Below are 21,500 nucleotides of genomic sequence, written 5' to 3'. Positions count from 1 at the left end.
CGCACGGCAGCGTGACGTTGCACACCGCCGCGTGCAGCATAAATAAACGGGGCGTTCCCGGCCACGACAGTGCGACCGGGAAGCCCGAGCCAGAAGGACGTGTGCAGAGTGAGTCCTTGTGTGCTGGGGGCTTACGGGGATCGCTGGGGGTCAGGACACACCCCCAACACGGACCATAGACACGGTTTGCTTTTTCCACTGGATTATGCTTTTTCTTGCACTTTTTGTTGGCATTGTTCTGCAGAGAAAAGCACAGATGCTTTGTTTAAACCCATCTTGCAGGTGTGCGCTGTTCTGTGCCCTTGGCCCGATGGCGCATGACCATCCCATGATGTGCTCTACTGCGTACATTGTAGACTTTCAGACTAGGAAACCCAGGATCAAACCTCAGCTTCCCCCACTGGACCATATTAGGAGACCCTGGTCAAAATACTTTACTCTCTGTAGCTTATTTTTCTTAATTCGGAATGACCTAGCAATGTTACAGTTCAACATGTGCAAGAGAAAAAAGCGTACTGATACATGATTCAATAGACTGTATTCAGTGTCAGTGCAGTGCTTGTTGCATATACTTCGCTTAACCAATGAGTCATCCCGACCATAAAAAACATATATATGGATAATGTTCAAAGTGCACACTGTACTCTAAATTATCTTTTTATTGCCACTTCTGAACCATGGCTCATGCTTCACAGAAAAGTGAAGTAAGTAAATGATATCCCAAGTTTAATGACTAATGTATTTTAAATGTATGTTATGTTAATGAATATTTGTGGCCTTACACACACTGGAACCTTTGGCGTTGGTGCCGCCTAGTGGTGTTTTTGCCCCATTACATTGATTTCGAGCGTCCTCCCGGATGGAAGGCCATCATACCAAGGTTCCTTCCTGTTGTTCTTGCTTGCTTGCTTTCGTTAGCAATTTCACTGCCAGGTGGCTTACTGCCACCAAGCTCACGTAATTGTTCCATTTGTAAACTGCAATTCCAGAGTGCTGATACCAGCAAAGCCCCCATCACACGCGTGCATCATCGAAAGAGAGTTCCTGTGAGAACAATGGAAATACATATCAGGGCCTTTCCTGTCTTTCATTATCAGAAAGGGTGAACGTGGGACTCTCGGGGCTTAAAATAGACCTTTCAGTTCTGCGAACGGCGGCCATTTTTCAATTCACGGCTCAAATGTGATTAATGTAAGAGGGACAGATGAAAAGGGATTGTGCACATTGACCCCACAAACCCAGTCAGTAACATTGTTAATCACCAATCTAGGCGATATAAAGTTAATTCTTTGCTGCTTTTACTTGTTCTGACCAATCTTTACAGAAATGACTAACTTTGAAACCTATTGTTTGCAGGCTTTATGGTCAGAAGGTGCCAACCACACACGAATAAAGCATCAGCACCAACAAGTCTTGGTGAGGCAAAAGACCGGGCGTTCAAACAGCAGCGTGAATGAAAGGAGCGCAGAGATTGCACCCCCTTTCATGTGCATTACTTTCTAAAATGCTCGTGTCACCTTATTCTCAAATATGGCCTGAGCATTTCAGCAGGGGCTGTAGAGTGGCACAAAGATTGGCTGACCAGGCCCCTTGCATACGCACTCTCGACGCTAATGTATGTGCTTGCATTTCCCTTAACGGGCCCAAAAAAAGAAAAACGTATTTCCATCCCTGTTTGGGGGACGGAAATAGTGACAACAGCAGTTTCATCCGCGGCGGTCACACTTAAAAAAGAATCATGAGAGGGTCACAAATGACCCTGTCATGATCTGTACCTCACCCTAAACCACCGTCCTTTCAGCGCATTTAAAAGTGCATCCGATTTGTGAATTCGGTATGTGCCCTAGAATGCCCACAAACACCCCCTTATTGGCATAAATGCGCAAAGGGTGGCAAAAGATGCCCTTTGTAAATTGGGCTGCTTCTTTTTTTGGGCGCAAGTGGGGAGAAGTGCGAGCACATATCCAGACTCGAGTATCTGGCCCAAACGGTGCACTGCTAAAAAAATAAGACAGCTCAAGCTGGCCCAGAGAGTGCGCATGTTTTAGATGCGCTATTTCCGGGACTGCACACGTCACCTCATCCGCACTGGTGAGCCTGCACGTTTCCAGCAGGCTGTGAAACAGTGCAATTAATGCATTGGTCATTCACTCGAAACATATGTAGTGGGGCTGTGTTAAAGTACATATGATTTAATGGCAACAATGAATATACATAAAATATCAATCTGGAACGAGAAATCACTCAGCAACAAATACACTTCATCGTCACACTGCTGCTTCGTAACAACTCATTTACATCCATTCCATAAAGGGATTTACATTCAAAGAACATTATTCTGATACCAAGACCACCGTCACATAACTTGGACAAATAATGAATGATCTGTTTGCAAACAAGACAGACATAAGACATTGAAAGGTAACGTGTCAGGTAAAAATACAGGTGAAACATTCCTCCTCACACCAAAGTGCCAATCTAGACAAATGACATAACATAGAAAGGAAAAACTCAAAAAGGAAGACCAAGAAGCTTGTGTTTCGGCACAGACGGGTCCTAACCTGTGTACAAATTCAGCCCAGCTTCTTCAGGACAAATATGTAAATATTTCTCTTAATAACTTTAAACTGTTAATCCGTTTGATGATTTAGTCACAAAAGATGCTACGTGCTAATGTAAATTCCATATACCATAATGTGAAGAAAACTGGAGTGGATATTTATTCATTTGAGTTATCCTTTAAATACTTAATAAAGATGTTAATAAAAAAAATAAAAAAAAATAAAAAATACTTGAGCTTTATCATAACCGTTAGGGCTTTAATCGACGCATCTGTAGATAAATACAGAATCATGTTTCAGCTTCAGTCATTTTCTTATATGTCCCAGTGTCAGGTTTTATAATTCCAACCAACCCAGCAATCCCTGTAAACAAAAATTCTAAAGACCTTATCAGGCGTCTTCTTAAGGTGCCAGATATATTAATTGTACGTGGCTTCAACAAAGGTTCACAGCATTTTCCCATAATGGGACTGTTGGTTTAAAGCGATGTTGCTGTGTGGATGACTGGCCTGAACGGGGAAACCAAATCTATAACTTAGGTAATTTTACCGCTGAGGACATGTAGGATGTGTTACTTGCAGTTAATGTCGAGTTCCGCGATAGCCAAAGGAGGAGCTGCGGACCGGAGTCATATGTCAACTTGTTGAATGATAGCGCCTCCTGTAACGGCATGACTGCTGCACGTTGTTGACTGCCGAGGAGTTAGTGGGCAGCTCATTGAAGTACACTGGGGGCCTAATTCGCAGAGCATTTTCCAATGGGGCTTTGCCATTATAAACTGCTTCTCTGAATTAGGCCCATCGTATAGTGAGTGCAGTTTAGGGATATAAGTGCAAAAGGGACACCAGTTTGTTCATACCACTTTTGTACTATTCAAAACATGGATGAAAATGTAACATACTCTGCCATGCATTGCACATCCTCTTGACCCTCTTGCAAATAGGCATCCCGTTTATTAACTTAGGATGCACTTTAAAATGTGAGGAAACAACTTGTTCAAAAGAGGTAAAAAAGGGGGCTCTGAATGTGTTGTGAGGAGTGAGGAAAGAAACTTGGACACAAGCTAGCTTTGACTTTGGTTAAAGACTTTTATCTATATTTATAAAAGTCAAAATGTGTTTGTGGGTTTGTGGCTTCACGAAGCGTTGGCCTACGGGAGGCCAAGGTGTATGTGAGGTGAATGGACCTGAGAAGTCAAAGTGAAGGAAGGTAGCATTCCAGAAGTTTCCACATTATTGCGGCATCTGATGAAATTACTTTTTTCCAGAGGATATTTGTGAGATGGTAGTTACAGAACTGATACATGAAAGATAACGAAGCATATCAGCAACATTACAAAAAACATGAGTGGCTGTGTGAATGAGCCATCCTTGCTGCTAAAAATTATTCTGTCAATTAAATTAATAATCAGATCCAGGGTACGCTTCTGGGCACAGTTACTGAGAACAACTCAATCGATACAGTGGTGGATGCCGACAAAGCCATAAACTATCCAACAGAATTCCTCAACTCACTCGACCCCATCCCTGTTACGCTCACCTGACTCCTACGGAGGCGCTGGCCTGGTTCTCGCTGCTGTCACCTCTTCTAAGGTGATGCGCAGGGTTCGGAAGACGGACTGGACCGGGCCCCCAAATCTGGCTTGTCTGGCTCGCAGAAGTATCCTTCTGTAGGCGAAAATAGGGGATTAACTGTCTGCGGGGTAATGCAATCGGCCTCCCACTTTCCCCTCTCACCCTCCTTGAAACCCTTCTGTGATTTCTCGTAGCATCTCACCTTAGGGTCTGGAAGGACGAGCTCTCCATCCTGCTTCTGATGCAGGGGCGCGTTGGTATCCAGTTACTTTTCTGGATTTTCGGATTGGTGAGAACCAAACTTGCTTGGCTTCCAGGTAAGTTTTTTGATAAGAGGTTCCCCTTGTGTCCATGCATTAATGTACTAATGCTAGTGTCTTTTTCCCCATAGGGGCCGGGGGACGGAATGCCGGGGAACATGCACCGACCCGAGATGAGAGGTGAAATCCTTGTAGAAATCAGGTAAGTCTTTAATGAGCGTTTTTTGGTAATGTCTTTTCATTCGCTCATTAACGCTGATGTCTCTTTTTCCCCTTAGGGGCCGGGGTCCGGAAATGCCAGGATGCGGCGCGGACCTGAAATGAAGAGGGAATGAATCAACAGGTAAGTCTTAACATGGAGATTTAGCTTTCCTTATTCCCCTTCTCTATATCACCTTTTGTTCTGGTCTTTTTCTCCCTAGGTGCTGGGGCGTGACTGCGAATCCGGATGATCGCTGCTGGAACATGGAGGCGCCCTGTAAAGGTGAGTGGAATGCGGTGCTGCAGCGATCGACGCAATGAGCTTTTAAATTAAAGTCTTCCTTTTCAGGATTGTCAGCGAGATGTCTCCGGGATGCGGATTTAGCAGTTAAGGACTTTTCCTTCTTCTGTTCTCTTCTTCTCTTCCTTTGCAGGTGATCCAGGATGCTGGCAGGCGTGGCAGAAGTCAGAATGCAGGAGCAGACACGGTGAGCGTCCAGCTGCAGAACAACGCGAAGCACGTGTGGCTGTTCGGGTGGGGTTTAAATAGCCTTGGAAGAAGTTCCAGGTATGTATCCTTCCTCCAATCAGGTATGTATCCTTCCCCGACCACGCCCGGATGGTAAATTAGTCCCACAGGTAAAGTAGTTCCTTTCAGGCCTCGAGGAGGCCGGGATCCTGCAGCATGGTCTGCATCAGGTAAGTGCACCCAAGGATTCCCATAATGAGCCTGGTGCCTATGGCGCCAGGACTGATGTCTTTTATGACATTTATGAGGACACTGTCCAAAGGGCCCCTATATGGGGTTGCTGGGTCCTTCCTTGGGGACTGGATGTCCGCTTTCGGGGACGCCGGGCTTGAACCGGCTACCCGGGAGCAGGCATCATGACAATCCCCTCAGGAATGCCACTACATCACCTTCTACTGAAAGGTGGGTCACACATCATGCTGCTTTGCAATCTGAGCCCACTTAGGCTGTGTAATGGCACACAGCTATGTGTTAAAAAAATGCTGCCCAATGCAATTGAAGTGACAGTGTTCTCGGGGAAATGACACAAAAATTGTTTATAAACAAGCCTTACAAGGAACATGTACTTAAATAATATTGAACTCTAGGTCCATAGTTGTTGGCACCGTCAGCATCATGTCACCCATCATGCTGCTCAGAAATCTCCATATTGTTCTCACGTACAGTTATATATTTCATAATTAGTTTCAAGAAGAACAATACATTGCGTTGTGTAGTCTTTATAAGAATTATTTTCTTAAATAATGAATAATCAAAAAATGTAGTGAATTTTTCTTTTCACCTTTCCTATGTAGCCTTTCTGAAAGCATAAAGCTACCTTAAGGTGTTTCTAACAAATAATATCTATAAGAAAAATACATCCTGGCAACTAGTTGAAAATAAAAGGGGTTGGGGAAATGCCCCTCGACCCTGCACTAAGAGGAACATCCCTACCTAAACCAAAAATGAAGGATCTGTCAGTGTCGTCAGAATGTCCCAAAAAAAACCTGCCCTGTGTCCACGGTTCTATTCTGACCCTCACACTAAAAACTAAAACTAAGATGAAGATGGAAATGTCTTTAACCATGGGTTTTCAGAAAAGTGTTCACAAAGGAAAATAAATGGCCCAACACAAATGTTTGTCAGGGATAAAGATCATTGTTCCAGGGGGTCGTTTCCTTCCTCAGGCTTTCTCCCTACTCCCTGGATTTTTCCACAAACAACAGTTCTTTGTGCCTTTCCTGGCCAGCAACAATGTTGGCATCCGAAAATATTTGGTTTTTTACTTTAGTCTCTTTCAGGATTTCTAGTATATTCATCTGCCATGATTCTGCTGACCTTCTCCTGATTAACACAATCCTTTTTCTAGTTCTGATGTCTCTTCTCAGGCTCCTTTACTGTTGATTAACACAATCCTTTCTTGCAAGTGACTGGTATACTCTCATACCAGGGCTTCTTATGTTCACACATTTGTGATTGCCTTGTTTACTCTCCTGGTAGGGCTTCTTGTTTTCACACACTTCTGATTACCTGGTGTACTCTCCTGTCAGGGCCCCTTGTATTCACACACTCGTAGTTACTTGGTATACTCTCCTGGACTTCTGTTCATTCAGGGTCTCTGCCTTCTCCCAGCAGTGCCCATATATGTTATTTGATAATGTATCCTTCTGATATATTATCCTGTCTGGATTTCCCATATACTCGCACTTTTATATTTGGGCACTTGTAAGGGTTTTGCTCATAGCTCATTTCCCCCTTTTACAAAATGTTCCTTTACTCTTTTTCTTCTTTCACTTTACCTACAATTGCTTTCGTTCGGCTTGACCACCCATATGCCCTGGAGTCCGCGTTGTCTCTGGGTGGACTCACCGGCTCTTGTTGATGATCCTGGATTCTCCCGCAGTCATCCGGCAAAGCATTTCCCTGTACTTCCTTCTCGCGACTGCTTCCTCTTGGTTTTCTTGTCTCCCACAGCTTCCCCCAGTCACGTCTACTTTGTTCAGGCTCCAGTAAGCAAATCGCTTACCTGCAAATGCCTGGTAGTCTCTAGCCAGCGCCTGGCATTCCCACAGCATGCTCTTCTCTCGCAGCAGCTCCTTTCCTCTTCGTTGGTGAGCTGTCTTGCTCCACAATGCCGATTTCAGCCTTTCGGTTCCTTGAACCCTGTGGATAGATGCAGCTCTCTCTTGCCAGCAGCAGACAGTGACTCTCTGTTCCTGCTCTTTTAAGTGCCCGGGCCCGGGTGTATGCAAGCAACCACTAAAGCTCTCGCTGGGCTTGTGGCCTCCTCTGCTCTGCATTGCTCGATTCCTCTTCCTCATCCCAGTAGCCCAGTACTTCGGTCATTCTGGGAAAAGAAGTCGCAGCTGGAGATGGTAGTCCCACAAGTTTTTGAAAGCAGACCAGGGTTGTAAAGTTGGCCTATAGGACTTGAGGAAAGGCTTCCCCTATTATTCCTAGGAGAAGATGTGGATGAATGACAATAGGCCATGAGGATATTAGGTATGGGAGGATTATCTTTAAGGCAAATGGGGGATACCATGTCTCATCTGATGAAACCATGCCATCTCCTCGCAGATTGTCTGCACCCACGTGATCCTCCTTCATATAGACACCCCCAGGGTCAGGATCAAGCAGCGGCTCCCCTTCCCAGGCCAATTGGGAGTAGGTCACTGCCAGGAAATCAGTGATGACTCTATAGAGTCTTCGCAGTGTGCAGCTATGATGCAGAGCATGTTCAGATGCCCTTTGTGAATTCTGTGCATCTTTTTTATGCAAGTGAACAGGGTTCTCTAATGCATTACATTAGTTGAAGCAAAAAACGTATTGAGAATGGGCTAAAAGTGTTTGAAAGTTTGAGGTATGCTTCACAATTGCACTTACTTTTTTCTGCATTTCACAGTTTATCAATGGGTACAAGTCATATATTTCGATTAGTAGTGGGACAGGTCTGCCCCAGTGCCCTTACATGTTTTTATATAGATATATATTACGCTACCGTATTAGAGCACGAGTACTTTTGTATCCCTATATTTGAGTGTATATATTTTTTAGTATATCTGATTACTGTATTCTCTTGGGATGTCTAGTGGGACTGACTGTGCCTCCTTAGCATCAGCCTTCTCACCTCCCTTGGGTGAAGTCTTACTGCTCTGCCATACCACTATTGTATTAGAGCTCAATCACTTTTCAAACACTGGAGTATAGTGTGCATATTATTAGTATATCTGATTAGTTTATTCTCTTGAGCCCAAGCATTTTTGTAACCCTATGCTAGAGTCTATATATGTTTAGTATATGTGATTACTGTATTCTCTAGGGATGTCTAGTGGGACTGGCTGTGCCTCCTTAGCATCAGCTTTCTCCCCTCCCTTGAGTGGAGTCTTACTGCTCTGCCACATCGTTAGTGTATTGTAGCTCAAGTACTTATGCAACCCTCTAGTAGAGTGTAAATATTTTTTTAGTATATCTGATTAGTGTATTCTCTTGGGGTGTCAAGTGGGACGAGCTGTGCGTCACCACCAGCCTCCCCCCCACCTCTCCTTGGATGAAGTCTTACTGCTCTGCTGCAGCTGCCCATAGGAGTTTTGTCTAATGTTTGGTTGGAACCCTACCTTTCCATTGGGATGGATGCTTTCACACACACCTCACCAGAGCTAATAGTACAACTTGCTCATCTGTGATCTGTGCAATAGCTGTTTGTATTTGGAAAGACTGGCGTTAGCTTGGGAACCTTATGCTGACCTTTTGGGATGGCAAGCCTAGCATTTAGTACCTCTTCAACACTGGGTTGGCAAATGGATTTCATTGCGGTAATCGGTGCTCAGCAGGGCTAGAGGCGCAGTGTATTCAGGCTTTGTTTGTGGGGAGGAGGTGCGCTCATTTTAAGGATAAGATGGACCGAGATTGGAACAGTCTTGAGACAGGATGCCTATCAAGCAGTGCCGCACAGGCAGCCATTTAGCCTCAGGATTGTATCTTCTCCAAATTGCATCCACATGCACGTTTGATATTTTCCAATGATATTTCCTATCGACGATGGATTGTACATATGAGGGACTGCTGGCTTGCATGGCACCAATGCTGAATCATCCTTTATCCTTTGGGAAAACCTTACAAACTACTTGCACTTTTGAAGTTTCAAAGATATGTCCTTCTGTGGATTGTACTTATGTCTTTTTGCGTATTTATAGCGCAAAAAACTCTCAAAATAGCTTCTTAAAATTGTGCCACAAAACTGGATTTATTTCTCTGATCCCTTGCTCTTCTCCTCCCTTCTATTATTCTTAGGCTACACATCTGCCTTTTGCACGTTCTATAAACTCAGCCTGTGGGGTTGCCCAGGCTGTTATTTCTCTAAAGATGGCTTTGTATTGGCACCATTATGGGCAATGCTGCAGTCCTCCCAAAGCGAGGCAGGGTAACTGCTGTTACCATCAGCAGGCCTGGAGAGGGGCAGCATGTCCTCTCCCCCTCTCTGCTCCTCTCCTCCCCCTCCTAGTCATAGAGACATGCAGTCTGTCCTGCACAAAGCTGAGGAAGGGTGTGGTGTGAGCAATCACCTCACCCTTCCTTCATGCAACTAGGTGCTAAGCACCGAAGGACACCAACAGGCAGGCAGGGATCAGGTTCAAAGACCTGCCCCTCCGGGGGGGCCAGATAGTCAGCTCTCCGGCGGGGGGCTGACACTTAACAGTCCCCACTACTATGCACATCAAAGACCCAGGGCTGCCCTGGGTCTTATAAATACAGAGCGGCATGCTCCGAGAAAACACAATCAGTTTGTGGACCCTGAATGGGGACTCATACACAGAGGAGGTGCACTGTTTACTCAGTGCCTTCCAAATCTTTGCTTCTTTGCAGGGGAGTTGCTAGGTCTGGAAAAGACCCAGGGCTAAGCTGATGTCTGAACTATTGGGACTGGGGGCTAGCTAGTCTTTTGGCTGTAGCTCCTGAGATTCTATCCGGGGCTACAACCAAAAGATCAGGGGCTATAGCCCCTTTAGCCCCCCCTAGCAACGCCCCTGCTTCTTTGCCTTTTAAAAGTTTGCGGCATTTCGCCTCGTCTTTTTCCTCTTTGAACATTGACCTGTTCAACTCACCGAGAGCGAGCGGTGAACAATTTTGTTTACAAAAACAAAGTCTCCCGGGAAGAATCGCGGAGAAGCGGCAGGAACAATTACCTAAGCAGAGCTGAGAAAACCCTGCAGCGTGGCTCGTCGTAGGCGGCGGCGTTTTCAAGCACACATCTTTCTTTTACAAGGTAAGCTGCCACGCCGGGTCCAGTCAAGCAGATTAGAACTTTGTTTTCCTACGCGAGTAGGGTAAAATAAACATCTGCAGTCAGCCGCTCCCCAGGCAGGACGTGGGTCACGCGCTGCCCAGCCAGGCTTACGCAAGTAAGCACAAGAGCTAAAGGAGAGAGCCCGGCCCGGGAAATCGAAAGATTCTGGCTAAGAAGTGTCAGAAATAGCCCCAGGGAGGGCCTTCTTGTATTACCAGTTAACAGGCAATCTGGGTGCAATATTATGACATCTTTGGACACTTTTCCAACACGGGAAACAACATTTTGCATAGAGGGGTGAAGCATTTGCAACAGTATAAAGAGCGCTAAAGTGGCACAACGAGTAGCGCGCACATTATTGACTTATTGACATCCATACAGAAACTGCTAAACGCAGTTTCGAATCCCGGCGGGGCCAAATTCAGCCTTTCTTCCTTTGAGGTCGATAAATGAGCACCACACGCCGGGGGCAATATTAAGCAGCGCTCAGATACCTGAATTTTTGTAGCGCGATACAAGTGCAAAATTATTGTTATAAAGCAACTGTTGCAGACAAACAAGAGAAGGAAGGTCAATATTTTTAGAACAGTGCAGAATTGGCTTCATAGCAAGAAGCACGCACTAAAAAGTTCTTTCTATCAAAACAGGTAAAAAAGGAGACATGGGTCCCAAACGAAAATCACGGGATACCAGCACAACAGCGCAAAAACCCAAGTCCCCACACCTTTTAGCAGCCATAGAAGCAGCAGAGCACTACGGTTGGCCTTGGGTAAGGGAGAATATTTACGGCCTACCAAGGGATGGGATAACCATGCCACCCACCCAAGGCGACGTCACTACACCCGCAAAGGGACAGATGGTGACAGATGGCCCCAAATAAGGTAATAAAAAGCTGGCAAAATTGTGCGAGAGCACGTCTGAAATGCAACAGTTATTAAGGGAAATGAGGGAGAAGCAATTACCGCAAACAGGGGAACAAGGGGCAGCAAACCTCAACATATCTTTAGAACCTAACATATCAATGACCCTTCCCCCACACCATCAACAATCCAAACTATCCCATCTCCATACACCGCACAGCCACAAGTACCAGCTGCACCAACGACTGCCCCCACAGCTGCTCCAACAGCAATCACGGCAGACCCAACAGGGGCTCTGAAGGCATGGTCAACTCCCAATGCAGTTACAGTAGGGCAAACGAGGCAGAACAACAACAATCCAACAGACATAGCAACAATTTGCAATGCCCAAATAGAACTAAAAATGAAATCTTTCCAGACTGAAATACTGAACAGATATAAAAGATGCTTTGCATGGATTATTGATATCACAATTAAAGAAGCAATATGGGCCAAAGAATTCATAGAAATATTTTCTTTAATAGAAGCCCAGCGCAAAGGAAAATATGCTTTTAGAGACCCTAAAAAGACAGAGGAGAAAGCCATAACCAGAAACGCCCAGGTAGAACAGAACTGGGATAACTTGCTCCAAGCCTTCGCCATTTTAGCAACAATCTATGAGGAAAAATTCCCACACGATGGGAGAAAAATATGGGCCTACATGGATAAAATAAGAGAGGTGAAAGTCGCACAGAAGGGGAAGACCTGGCTAGCATAAAACATCAGATTTAGGCGAAGCATGTCAGAGAGGCCAGCCATAGAATCGGACAAGGTCCAAAACGATTTGTACATGTTAAATGTGGAACACCCAGCAGAAGAAGAGGCCTCCCCGATCCCCTCCAAAAATACCAAAAACACAGGTCCCAGAAATAACGATAATGAAAAGCATAAAAAGGGAGAACAGCCTTTTCAGAAGAATCAGCTGTGGGCGGCTAAGTCCAATACCCAAAAGCAAAACAAAAACCATGGTTCAAAAGCCAATACTCCGTGCAGGAATTTGGGAAAAAACCAATGTTCTTGGGGGAAGGAATGCTGGTACAAACACACTTGCACAAACTGCAACGGTGACCACGCAGCAAGCAACTGCACCAGACTGCCAGCCAAAAAACTAGTGCTAACCACGCTGCTTCAACCACAGTTTTGGCCCCAGGTAGTACACAATTAACCCATACAACTTTAGAGATGCGCTATTGAACTACCCCGATAGAGAAACCAGTGAAAATATTTGGCAGGGTTTCTCCAAAGGTTTTATTATACCATTTCAGGGCTCAGGGTCACAGAACATCCCACTGAACCTAAAATCTGCCAGGGACAACCCCCAAATAGTGGAAAGCAAAATCAGGAAAGAGCTGTCTTTAGGCAGGATCGCTGGTCCCTGGGACCATATGCCCCTGAAAGAGTGCATAATATCACTGCTGGGACTGGTCCCTAAAAAAGAGCCAGGGAAAATTAGACTAATCCACCATTTATCCTACCCCAAAGGCCTATCCCTAAACGACGGCATTCTGCACACGGAATCTGCAGTATCCTACACACACTTTCAAGAGGCGGTAAGACTCATACAGGAGCGCGGCAGGAACGCCCTGATGGCGAAACTAGACATTGAATCCGCTTTCAGATTATTACCAGTCCACCCAGACTCCCAGCAATGGTTAGGTTTCACCTTTTAACAATAAATTCTATGTAGACAGGTGCCTTCCAATGGGGTGTGCAGTGTCCTGCGCCCTATTCGAGCAGTTCAGCTCCTTTTTTCAATGGGCCTTTCAAAAACAGAGACCAGGGAGCAAAGTAGTTCACTACCTAGATGATTTTATGGTCATAGGCCAAGCAAGCTCAGAGGAATGCAACAGGGCACTGGCGAAGCTAGAAGGAATGGCCGCACACTAGGGCATACCTGTGGTAAAAGAAAAAACGACCAAACCAGCCACCAACATAATTTTCCTGGGCATTGAAATTGACTCTGCACAAGGACTATGCAGGATCCCGAATACAAAAATCGCAGAACTCTTAGAGAAGTCACAAGCCCTGATAACTAAAGACAAGGGCAGAGTCAAAGAAATTCAGTCTTTAGCAGGCAGTCTCAATTTCGCTGCCAGAATAATTCCTCAAGGGAGGATATTTTCCAGAATCCTGGAACTGAAAATGAAATCATTTACCAAACACAACCTACACATCCGACCAGGCACAGAGGTGAAACAAGATCTGGAAGTTTGGGATAATTTCCTTAAAAATTTCAATGGAACCTCGCTGTGGCGAACACCTGTGAATACATGGACAAAAAGAGTCCTTTTCACTGATGCAGCCGGGAGCAAGGGGTTTGGAGCCATACTAGACACAGAGTGGGTGGCAGGACACTGGCCCAACTCATGGCAACAGGCAGGGTGGACAAAAAACATCACCCTCCTAGAAATATTTCCCATCTGGCTAACACTACACATCTGGGGCAGAGAAGCTCGCTAACATGGAACTCTGGGTATGGTGCGACAACATGGCAGTAGTAGGCTCCATCAACAGAAGGTCTACCAAATGCCCTTTAGTACTAAAAGTCCTATGAGCCATCACAGGAGTCACACTCCAGAAAAACATTGTGAATAAAGCTAAGCACATTGCTGGGGCAGATAATAACATTGCAGATGCTTTATCTCGCTTCCAGTGGCCAAGATTTCGGGAGCTAGCGCTGCACGCCCAGGAACAGATGACGCCAGTACCAGCGGAATGCTGGGAAATAATGGGAAATCAAAAATAACAGCATCAGAGCCAGCGCCAGAGAGCCCAGGCCGGGATGCACAACATGAACCAGACACCTCAAAGACGGGTGTCAACACCGCCCTAAGTTTCCTCACGGAGATGGCGGGGAAAGCGCTGGCAAGCACCACCGTAGCGCAATATATTAAGTGCTTACAAACAGTTTTTAAAGCCACAGGCATAAAACATGTAGAGTTAATAACGATTAAAGACATAGAAACATTTTTTAAATGGGCACATGAACAGGGCTTTAAGAGAGACTGTGCTAAAAGACATTTAGTCGCAATCTCTTACTTTTCTAAAATACGGGGTGATTCAGACCCCACACAAAGTGCCCTCATTACTTATGCATTAAAAGGGTGGGGAAGAATAGAGGGCACACAGGTAGACACCCGCCTTCCCCTTGATTTCTGCAAACTGGTTCAAATTGCAAACCAGCTGGAGGCCATATGTTGGCATCCATATGAGATCTTACTGTTCAGAACAGCCTTTTTCTTGGCATACTTCGGGGCTTTTCGAGTGGGTGAACTCATTGCTTCCAGCACCAAGGCCAGCAACGGCCTGGGCGTCATGGAAGTCAGGGTCAGACAGGAGAGCATCAGCATAGAAGTACAACAATCGAAAACTGGGGCAAAAAGAATCATCAATATTTGTTGTATCGATGAAGCAGTAAACTGCCCGGTATGTATCACCAATCTTTACTATGCGCAAAGACCCAAGGTTGGGGGGAGGTTTTTGATCCACAAGGAGGCCTCGGCACTAAGCCGCTACCAATTTAAAAGGGTGCTGATGAAAGCAATCAACAATGCTGGATGGGACCCCAAGGGTTTCGGCACCCATTCCTTCAGAATAGGTGCCGCCACCTCAGCATGGCAGGGAGGTTTAGCCCCCCAACATCTGAAAAACATAGGGGGTTGGAAATCAGATTGCTACAAAAGATACATCAGACCGCAACTAATATAGCCAGCCACCCTCACCCTTTCTTTCTCCCTCCCTTCATACAGAAACACCAGGCGAAGGGAGGACCACGCTTCAATCAGCATGGTTAGTCGAAAGGCCATCATTCACGAATACCATTTCATCATGGTGGGGCTACAGAGGCCTGCGATGGGCAGAAATCCATGAAACATTAGCAGAACTGGTCGCATACAGGGATCCGCCAGAATTTCTGATCATCCACTTAGGTGGCAATGACCTTGTATCAGTGGGAAGGAGACAGTTACTTGAGGACATGTGCGACTCCCTTGCAGGCATCGCACACAAATGGAAAGGAACGGAAATATATTTCCCAGCCATCCTGCCTAGAAAGAAATGGCGGGGGGCCAATTGCTACAAATCTGTAGACATTTCCAGATGAAAAATCAACAGGGGGCTAGAAAAATTCTGCACAGCAAGAGGACTGGGCTTCATAAAGCACCCAGCCATTACACTGGGTGATCCGGACCTTTTTCACAAAGACGGCACTCACTTATCTATCAAGGGCATGGAACATTTCTTTCAAGAAATTACAGCAACTCTAGCCTCCAGGGGTTGTAAATAGGAGATACTTTTGGGGGAAACTGGTCAGCCGTCAACCTGCCCACGTGTGGCGGCACCGGCCAGAGGGGGTAACCCCAAGACCCGCTGCCCAAAAGCATTGTTTATTATCTTATGATATGTCATTATTGTTATTGGCATAACCATATCTGTACAATAAAAACCCACGGCCTTTTATTGCCAACACTTGACAAACAATGTGTGAGCCAAATTATTTCTGGGTGAGGGTATGGTTTCGGCAAAGTATAATGATGCCTGCATATGGGTTCAGCAGTTATGGGCAATGCCGCAGTGCCTCACAAAGTGAGGCAAGGTAACTGGTGTTACCATCAGCAGGCCTGGAGAGGGGCAGCACATCCTCTCCCCCTCTCTGCTCCTCACCTCACCCTCCTAGTCATAGAGACACACAGTCTGTCCTGCACAAAGCTGAGGAAGGGTGAGGTGTGAGCAATCACCTCACCCTTCCTTCATGCAGCGGGGTGCTAAGCACCGAAGGACACCAACAGGCAGGCAGGGATCAGGTTCAAAGACCTGCCCCCCCAGGGGGCCAGATAGTCAGCTATCCGGCCGGGGGCTGACACTTAACAGCCCCCACTACTATACACATCAAAGACCCAGGGCTCCCCTGGGTCTTATAAATACAGAGTGGCATGCTCTGAGAAAACACAATCAGTTTGTGGACCCTGAATGGGGACTCAAACACAGAGGAGGTGCACTGTTTACTCAGTGCCTTCCAAACCTTTGCTTCTTTTACCACAAAACCCTCCCACCCTACAAATAAGGGAGATGAACAAAGGAAAAGAAGTACAGGGCACTGTATGGTGCCCACAACAAGTCGCGGGACATAAGAGGGCGGACACGGGCCAGAGGGGGTAACCCCAAGGCCCTGTGCCCAAAAGTATTGTTTATTATCTTATGAAATGTGATTATTGTTATTGGCATAACCATATCTGTACAATAAAAACCTACAGCCTTTTATTGCCAACACTTGACAAGCAATGTGTGAGCCAAATTATTTCTAGGCAAGGGTATGGTTTCGGCAAAGTATAATGATGCATGCATATGGGTTCAGCAGTTACAAAAGGTTGCTTTTTTACCACTTTCAACACTGCAACACTGTTTGCATCCAATATAAAACATTTGTACTGTTATAACTCGATGGTCCAGACAAGAGGACATTCGTTGAATGTATCTTTGACATGCCCTTAAATTGTGCATGTACTTTGCATGTGTGTGTTATTCAGTGTGCATGTGTTCTGATAGTAAAGTATAGCAGAACCCTTACTCTAGACGATTACCTTTGGGGTTGATGGACTATTTTATAATACCTGTTCCCCCTTTTGCACTGCAACCTACAAAAAACATCCGAGTCCCACAAGAAATTCAGCCCAGCTGTCACTGACATAGCAGTCATCTCTGTGCATGAACAAACTGTTTTGCACTGTTTTTATGTTATGCTATATGGAATTTGTATAGTGCTTACTGTCATTGGTATGGCCTCGAAGCGCTGTAGAGGTGGATACCCTTTTGGAAGATGGTAGTCCAAGATGTGAGATGTGAAGGAAGGATTTCTAAAATATGTGTGTACATTTTTAGCCTGCACAAAGGTAGGCAGAGAGTGGCTGGGTCCCTAGTAGCAGCCCCTAGATATCTGAGTAGGGGAAGGGTTCCGTGATAGATTGTAGGAGAGACATTCAGATTTTTTATGTGAACAGCTTTTACTCCAATATTTCATGGGGCTGTATTCTATTGGTGATGTTGATGTGTATTTGGGTGGGTGAAGTCAAGCAGTGTTTATTGCAGATGTGGGGGGTGGTTGGGCCGTTCCCCGGGCGGGATACAGCCATGTTTCATTGTGATGGAGTGCTTGACGTTCCACCGAAGCAAGACTGGCAGCTAGTTAGATGTACTCTTGCAGAGCTCATTGAAGCCCAGACTGAGATGCATTTCATGGGGGACTATGACCCACCTTGTCGACTACCCCGTTGCACCTGTATTTCTGTCAGGGGTGGGTAATTGTCCACCCATGACATGACTAAGTCTGTGAAGATTGTGAAGGGAAGAGCCATGTTTTGAAAGCCTTCCTGAAGGTGAGGTGCTCCTCTATGCGGCTAATGGTAAATGCGATTGAGTGCCAGATGGTGGGAGCTTGGACAGAGAAAGAGGAGCACCGTGTTCTGGTTAATTTTGCCACTGGAATGGCGAGGAGGAGTGCTGCGCCTGATCTGAGGTTTTTGATAGGCGTTTCTGTTTATGCTGCAGATATTCTGGGCCTGAGTTGTGAAGAGCTTAGTGGGTGATGGGGACATTGCCTTGAAGGTGGATCGTCGCCCATTCGGCAGCCAGCGAAGGACACGGAGGACGGGTGTGGTGTGTTCTCCAGGGTTTAGGGCAAGGAGCAGTGTTTTGTACTTGTTGGGGTTTACTTAGTTGTGATGCGGGGGTCCGCAGGTATAGGACGTTTGCATAGTCTTAGTGAGAAAGGATGATAGCAACGATCACAGAGACTCTGGGCCTCATTCCGAGGTTGGCAGTACGGGGTTAACGGTGCCGGTAATGGTGCCGGTGCCGTTAACCCCTTACTGCCGCATTACGAGGTCCTTTAGCTGGTCCCACTAAGAGCGGCTGGTTTTTTCAGGCACCCTTAGTGGGAGCCGCTAAAGGACCAGCATGCTAACAACAGGCCCGGTATTAACGGGCCTGTTGTTAGCATGGTCCCCATTCCCATTGAGCCCTAGGGGGGCTCGAATGGGAATGGGGATGGGTTCCCTGAATGGGGAAATACCGGGTCCTCCAAGGTTGGAATGGCCCGGTAATTCCCCATTCAGGGAACCCGGACCTGGTATGCGGTAAGGGGGTAGCCATGGTGCTAATAGCGCCATGGCTACCTCCAACCTTGTAATGAGGCCCTCTGTGTTGGAAGGTGAGGTAGGCGAAGATGTGTTAGAGAATGCACATGTGTAGGTGTAGATATCAGCTTTCTGTCACAGAATTGATGTGATGTGATAGGGTTAGTCCGCATCATAATGAATCCAAAGTGTTTTACTGTGTTGGAGATGGTGGGGGAGTGGGCCTAGAAACAGCAGCCACGGGGTGCGTTGGGTGAAGAGGGCGGTATTCCCGCAGAGCATGATCTCGGTTTTTCCTGGGTTGAGAAGGAGGTGATTTGCACTCATCCAGTGTTCAGTTTCTGAGAGACATGATGCGATACTGGAGGAGGTGAGAGAGAGTGAGAGAAAGGAGGCATGTGTATTATTTGGAATCTGTTGGAGCGGAAGGAGGATATCCACTTCAGGGCTGAGACTCCCTGATGCTGAGAGAGTCTGCGAAGTGGGGTGGTTAATGGTGTGGGAGTTTGCCGAGAGGTTGAGTAGAATTAGTGCAGCGCAGACTTCCAAATCTGAGTGTCTTTTAAGATCATCCCAGATGGAGACTAGGATATAGGAGACTAGGGGCCTCATTACACGGATGGCAGTAGGGATTTACCGGTACCAGTAAAATACAGGTACCGGTAAATCCCTACCGCCTTACTACGAGGTCCCTTTGCGGGTTGGGGGATTTAACGCCTGCCTTTAGCAGGCGTTAAAATCCAACTCGCTAAGGGACCTCGGAGCAAATTACGGCACCGCAAAATTGCGGTGCCGTAATTAGCGCCTTCCCCATTCCCATAGACCCCTATGGGGTAGAAATGGGAATGGGGAAGGGCAATGGCGGAAAGGGGATTTACCGCCCCTCCAACCTTGGAATGGGGCGGTAAATCCCCTTTCCGCCAAGGCGGTGCCGGTATTTTACCGGCATGAGCCATGGCGCTAATAGCGCCATGGCTCACCGCCTGCCGGGTAATGAGGCCCTAGATATAATGTTTTAAAATTGCCATCTCTGCTAATATATGAGTAGTGGCCTAATTTCTAATTACTATTCTCATGCAAATGTAATGATCTTTTATTTTTATGTTTGCATAGACTATAGTCTTCCCAACAGCCTTCCACCCCACAGTGCTTCCAGGCCATAACAATGTCAGTAGCCGCTATAAAATACCAAATAACATAACATAAGGTGTAGAATTTTCCATATTTACCACAGCATTGAAATTGTTTGAAAACATTCCTAGCATAAGATTGCCATCTAGTGGCTATATTTATATAAATGAAATGAACTGATTTAAATGCATCCGAGCTCTGTTGCAGTTTCAGTTGGAACACTTTTAGGGACAAATGACACTTAAGTTCATTGCTGAAGTTTGACACATCAACTATGCATGTGTTTCATTTATCCGGCCATTTAAAAATCCAATGAATGGTGAAACTAGCGTCTTTTATTTAACTAGACCTTTCCTCCCGCCTATACTTTTCCTGTCTCGTTAAATGCTACAGGAACCCTGTTAATTGTGTTCTTGGGCTGGATGTAAATAGGAACCTTGGATGTTCCTTGGTTCAGAAAGTGCATACATAGCTCTGGAATCTGTTTGGGCCAGAAATGACTCAAAACATCTAGGCAAGGCCTTTCTTTGCTGGGGAAAGGCAGAAGAATGGGGAAGCAGAGTCACCGTCCAGCAACTCCGGGCAGGTGTCACGGTAATCCATGAAGGGGTATAGGATATTAGGATATGTGGGTACGGGGACAAAAGAAAGACTTTAATTGGAGGCTATGCGATAGAAAGATCTCTTTTTCACCTCTCAGAGCCGGATCCGGGATTACCTGGATGGTCCATTGGGGGGGAGGAGGGGGATTTCTAAGGGTGTAGGAGTGACCTAAACCCTCCAGGTGTTACATCATATCAGCTTCCAAACGTGTACCACACAGCACAGAATGGAGTTTCTTTACATACAGGTGCTGCACAGACGCTGACTTAAACAGTTTTCGATTATTATGGAGGTCATTACCTACCCGTCCCAGTGATGACAACTTCTGACAGGGCAGGCTTCCACACAAAGACACATTCTAATGTGAGCGGAAACCTTAAGTTAGTTGAAACAACAGGACGAGCTGAAAAAGGTCTTTCCATTCTATACAAATCAGTCTTGGTTCTGCCACTAATGTGACCACTGACCAGTCCAGCCTGAACCGTTACCACAAGGCCGAAACATGGCTGAAGTTGCTTGTATTTCAGTGCAGAGGCTGTGTGGCTGATTAGTTTGAACTAGTAGGCACTTTTTGGTGGCCATTTTTGGTGGCAGGACCAAGACTCAATTCAATATGGCTTATCCCCTTCTGTAATTACACAGATTGGTTAGAAAATGATGGTATGGAAGGCTGCCCAAAGCAATTATAGTGGTCATTTTAAATACAAAGCATTGCATGTCTCACTTTTTCATTGTACTCCTATCTTCTATGCAGACTTACATTGGCACGTAGGGAGTCAAGGGTGCAGGGTTTTGACGTCCCGCCTGAAGCCTTCCATCCTGATTTTCACCAGTTGATCTTGCTCGCACCATCCACCCACCAGCTCAACTCACAAAACATCCTGTCTTCCCCGAGAGGGTGACGCTCGCGGGGAGTCAAGGGCGCGGTGTGTTGGCGTCCTGCCTGCACCCTTCCTTCCTGCTTTCCACCAGATGATCTTGCTCGCTCCTCCCACCCACACGCTAAACTCACAAAACTTTGCCCGCCCGCAGGGAGTCAAGGCCGCGGGGTGTTTGCGAGCCTGCGTGGAGCATGTATCCTGTTACTTTACACCGACCATGTGAAGCAAGGAGCGGTGTGATTTTTTGATCTTGGTCATGCTAGTTTTGTCTACTTACAAGGCTCAGTTAATCAGCAAATCATGTACATTTTGACGCACGGATCACAAGTATTTCTGCTATTTCTGCAACCACGCAAGCTTCCAATTGACTGCATTGCTCACTGCATTGTTTACTAATCATATTGTTATTATCGAGTCACCAGAACTATTGCTGAAGCCCTCTGAGTGGAAGGGAGATTTTGCTTCGAA

General features: G+C 46.1%; 1 protein-coding gene across 1 annotated transcript in view; it reads right to left on the bottom strand.

The window, feature by feature from the left end:
- LOC138491599 (ubl carboxyl-terminal hydrolase 18-like) overlaps positions 1-21,008 on the bottom strand; it is a 1,142,981-nt gene extending 1,121,973 nt beyond the window's left edge. The window contains exon 1 of the mRNA XM_069618206.1: positions 20,912-21,008. The gene's annotated coding sequence lies outside the window, so the exon portion shown is untranslated. The remainder of the gene's footprint in view (positions 1-20,911) is intronic.
- Positions 21,009-21,500: the final 492 nt, after the last annotated feature.

This window comes from Ambystoma mexicanum, chromosome 10 (assembly GCF_040938575.1).
Source record: "Ambystoma mexicanum isolate Mex_15411 chromosome 10, UKY_AmexF1_1, whole genome shotgun sequence".
NCBI lineage: Eukaryota > Metazoa > Chordata > Amphibia > Caudata > Ambystomatidae > Ambystoma > Ambystoma mexicanum.
The sequence above is the reverse complement of the archived record's forward strand: the minus strand, read 5'-3'. Positions and strand labels throughout refer to the sequence as shown.